The sequence below is a fragment of the Anomaloglossus baeobatrachus genome, chromosome 1 (genome assembly GCF_048569485.1).
Source record: "Anomaloglossus baeobatrachus isolate aAnoBae1 chromosome 1, aAnoBae1.hap1, whole genome shotgun sequence".
NCBI classification, from domain to species: Eukaryota; Metazoa; Chordata; class Amphibia; order Anura; family Aromobatidae; genus Anomaloglossus; species Anomaloglossus baeobatrachus.
The window spans coordinates 200739534-200744685 of record NC_134353.1 but is presented as its reverse complement, the minus strand read 5'-3'; positions in this window follow the sequence as shown (position 1 = coordinate 200744685).

Genomic DNA, 5152 nt, shown 5'->3' with positions numbered 1-5152 from the left:
GCTCCCGTTCGAGTTCGGTTCGTCGAATGTTCGACGAACCGAACTCGAACTGCATAGGAAACAATGGCAGGCAATCACAAACACATAAAAACACCTAGAAAACACCCTCAAAGGTGTCCAAAAGGTGACAAACAACTCACAACACAAACACATGGGAAAGTGACAAGGACAAATTCTCATGTGAAAACAAAACAGCGTTATGAGGAAAAAGAGGACGAGACACAGATACAGGCATGGCATGCCCTTCTAAAATCATGTAAAACACCGCAAGGTGACTCCAAGCGGAGTCTCCCTTTTTTCCAAAAATTGGGCCACACAGACACCCCTTCAGTGGCAGCACTTGTGCCCCAGTTGTACACTTCACAGCTAGATTTGCATCAAGCACATTCAAAAATACGCCATACTTAACCGTCCCAAGGATGACACCGGGGTAGGTAGCAAAGTCTTTCCTTATCCCAGCTCTGTTCATCTTGGATCATTTTTAAAAAACACAGCAAGCAAGGGTTACTCCAAGCGGAGTCTCCCTTTTTTCAAAAAATTGGGCCACACAGACACCTTATCAGTGGCAGCACTTGTGCCCTAGTTGCAAACAGGATGTTTTGATTTGCATCAAGCACATTCAAAAATATGCTATTCTTAACCGTCCCCAGGATGACACCGGGGTAGGTAGCAAAGTCTTTCCTGATCCCAGCTCTGTTCATCTTGGATGATTTTTAAAAAACACAGCAAGCAAGGGTTACTCCAAGCGGAGTCTCCCTTTTTAACAAAAATTGTGCCCCACACACACCCACCCATTCAGCGGCTGCACTTGTGCCCTAGTTGTACACTTCACAGCTAGATTTGCATCAAGCACATTCAAAAATACGCCATAATTAACCGTCCCCAGGATTACACCGGGGTAGGTAGCAAAGTCTTTCCTGATCCCAGCTCTGTTCATCTTGGATCATTTTTAAAAAACACAGCAAGCAAGGGTTACTCCAAGCGGAGTCTCCCTTTTTTTCCAAAAATTGTGCCCCACACACACCCACCCATTCAGTGGCAGCACTTGTACTCTAGTTGTACACTTCACAGCTAGATTTGCATCAATCACATTCAAAAATACGCCATACTTAACCGTCCCCAGGATGACACCGGGGTAGGTAGCAAAGTCTTTCCTGATCCCAGCTCTGTTCATCTTGGATCATTTTTAAAAAACACAGCAAGCAAGGGTTACTCCAAGCGGAGTCTCCCTTTTTTTCCAAAAATTGTGCCCCACACACACCCACCCATTCAGTGGCAGCACTTGTGCCCTAGTTGTACACTTTACAGCTAGATTTGCATCAAGCACATTCAAAAATACGCCATACTTAACCGTCCCAAGGATGACACCAGGGTAGGTAGCAAAGTCTTTCCTTATCCCAGCTCTGTTCATCTTGGATAATTTTTAAAAAACACAGCAAGCAAGGGTTACTCCAAGCGGAGTCTCCCTTTTTTCAAAAAATTGGGCCACACAGACAGACACCTTATCAGTGGCAGCACTTGTGCCCTAGTTGCAAACAGGATGTTTTGATTTGCATCAAGCATATTCAAAAATATGCTATTCTTAACCGTCCCCAGGATGACACCGGGGTAGGTAGCAAAGTCTTTCCTGATCCCAGCTCTGTTCATCTTGGATGATTTTTAAAAAATACAGCAAGCAAGGGTTACTCCAAGCGGAGTCTCCCTTTTTTCCAAAAATTGTGCCCCACACTCACCCACCCATTCAGCGGCAGCACTTGTGCCCTAGTTGTACACTTCACAGCTAGATTTGCATCAAGCACATTCAAAAATACGCCATACTTAACCGTCCCCAGGATGACACCGGGGTAGGTAGCAAAGTCTTTCCTGATCTCAGCTCTGTTCATCTTGGATCATTTTTAAAAAACACAGCAAGCAAGGGTTACTCCAAGCGGAGTCACCCTTTTTTTCCAAAAATTGTGCCCCACACACACCCACCCATTCAGTGGCAGCACTTGTGCCCTAGTTGTACACTTCACAGCTAGATTTGCATCAAGCACATTCAAAAATACGCCATACTTAACCGTCCCCAGGATGACACCGGGGTAGGTAGCAAAGTCTTTCCTGATCCCAGCTCTGTTCATCTTGGATCATTTTTAAAAAACACAGCAAGCAAGGGTTACTCCAAGCGGAGTCTCCCTTTTTTTCCAAAAATTGTGCCCCACACACACCCACCCATTCAGTGGCAGCACTTGTACCCTAGTTGTACACTTCACAGCTAGATTTGCATCAAGCACATTCAAAAATACGCCATACTTAACCGTCCCCAGGATGACACCGGGGTAGGTAGCAAAGTCTTTCCTGATCCCAGCTCTGTTCATCTTGGATCATTTTTAAAAAACACAGCAAGCAAGGGTAACTCCAAGCGGAGTCTCCCTCTTTTTCCAAAAATTGTGCCCCACACACACCCACCCATTCAGTGGCAGCACTTGTGCCCTAGTTGTACACTTCACAGCTAGATTTGCATCAAGCACATTCAAAAATACGCCATACTTAACCGTCCCCAGGATGACACCGGGGTAGGTAGCAAAGTCTTTCCTGATCCCAGCTCTGTTCATCTTGGATCATTTTTAAAAAACACAGCAAGCAAGGGTTACTCCAAGTGGAGTCTCCCTTTTTTTCCAAAAATTGTGCCCCACACACACCCACCCATTCAGTGGCAGCACTTGTGCCCTAGTTGTACACTTTACAGCTAGATTTGCATCAAGCACATTCAAAAATACGCCATACTTAACCGTCCCCAGGATGACACCGGGGTAGGTAGCAAAGTCTTTCCTGATCCCAGCTCTGTTCATCTTGGATAATTTTTAAAAAACACAGCAAGCAAGGGTTACTCCAAGCGGAGTCTCCCTTTTTTCAAAAAATTGGGCCACACAGACAGACACCTTATCAGTGGCAGCACTTGTGCCCTAGTTGCAAACAGGATGTTTTGATTTGCATCAAGCACATTCAAAAATATGCTATTCTTAACCGTCCCCAGGATGACACCGGGGTAGGTAGCAAAGTCTTTCCTGATCCCAGCTCTGTTCATCTTGGATGATTTTTAAAAAATACAGCAAGCAAGGGTTACTCCAAGCGGAGTCTCCCTTTTTTCCAAAAATTGTGCCCCACACACACCCACCCATTCAGCGGCAGCACTTGTGCCCTAGTTGTACACTTCACAGCTAGATTTGCATCAAGCACATTCAAAAATACGCCATACTTAACCGTCCCCAGGATGACACCGGGGTAGGTAGCAAAGTCTTTCCTGATCCCAGCTCTGTTCATCTTGGATCATTTTTAAAAAACACAGCAAGCAAGGGTTACTCCAAGCGGAGTCTCCCTTTTTTCAAAAAATTGGGCCACACAGACACCTTATCAGTGGCAGCACTTGTGCCCTAGTTGCAAACAGGATGTTTTGATTTGCATCAAGCACATTCAAATATACGCTATTCTTAACCGTCCCCAGGATGACACCGGGGTAGGTAGCAAAGTCTTTCCTGATCCCAGCTCTGTTCATCTTGGATCATTTTTAAAAAACACAGCAAGCAAGGGTTACTCCAAGCGGAGTCTCCCTTTTTTCCAAAAATTGTGCCCCACACACACCCACCCATTCAGCGGCAGCACTTGTGCCCTAGTTGTACACTTCACAGCTAGATTTGCATCAAGCACATTCAAAAATACGCCATACTTAACCGTCCCCAGGATGACACCGGGGTAGGTAGCAAAGTCTTTCCTTATCCCAGCTAAGTTCATCTTGGATCATTTTTAAAAAACACAGCAAGCAAGGGTTACTCCAAGCGGAGTCTCCCTTTTTTTCCAAAAATTGTGCCCCACACACACCCACCCATTCAGTGGCAGCACTTGTGCCCTAGTTGTACACTTCACAGCTAGATTTGCATCAAGCACATTCAAAAATACACCATACTTAACCGTCCCCAGGATGACACCGGGGTAGTTAGCAAAGTCTTTCCTGATCCCAGCTCTGTTCATCTGGGATCATTTTTAAAAAACACAGCAAGCAAGGGTTACTCCAAGCGGAGTCTCCCTTTTTTTCCAAAAATTGTGCCCCACACACACCCACCCATTCAGTGGCAGCACTTGTGCCCTAGTTGTACACTTCACAGCTAGATTTGCATCAAGCACATTCAAAAATACGCCATACTTAACCGTCCCCAGGATGACACCGGGGTAGGTAGCAAAGTCTTTCCTGATCCCAGCTCTGTTCATCTTGGATCATTTTTAAAAAACACAGCAAGCAAGGGTTACTCCAAGCGGAGTCTCCCTTTTTTTCCAAAAATTGTGCCCCACACACACCCACCCATTCAGTGGCAGCACCTGTGCCCTAGTTGCAAACAGGATGTTTTGATTTGCATCAAGCACATTCCAAATCCACAAGCATTTACTCTCCCCAGGATGACACAGGGGTAGTAAATTCCTGGTGGATCCATGACTTGTTCATTTTGATGAACGTTAGTCTGTCCACATTGTCACTGGACAGACGCGTGCGCTTATCTGTCAGCACACACCCAGCAGCACTGAAGACACGTTCAGAGACAACGCTGGCAGCTGGACACGACAAAATCTCCAAGGCGTAACTCGAGAGCTCTGGCCATTTTTCTAGATTTGAAGCCCAAAAGGAGCAAGGCTCCATTTGCAAAGTCATGGCATCGATGTTCATTTGGAGATACTCCTGTATCATCCTCTCCAGCCGTTGACTATGTGTCAGACTTGTTGTCTCTGGTGGCCTTGCAAAGGAGGGTCTAAAAAAATTATGAAAAGATTCCATAAAATTGCTGTTACCAGCACCAGATACAGTTCTACTGGTACGGGTAGACTGTTGAAGATGACGAGACCGTCCCATGTTTGTCAAGTTACAACTGGGAGAATCACTCCTTGCACCTGCATGGTTGTTTGGTGGAAAAGCCGAGCTAAGATCGAGTAACAGCTTCTGCTGATACTCCTGCATACGTGCGTCCCTTTCTATGGCTGGAATTATGTCACAAAATTTGGACTTGTACCGGGGATCTAATAGTGTGGCAATCCAGTAGTCATCATCACTTCTAATTTTGACAATACGAGGGTCATGTTGGAGGTAGTGCAACAAGATGGCACTCATGTGTCTTGCGCAGCCATG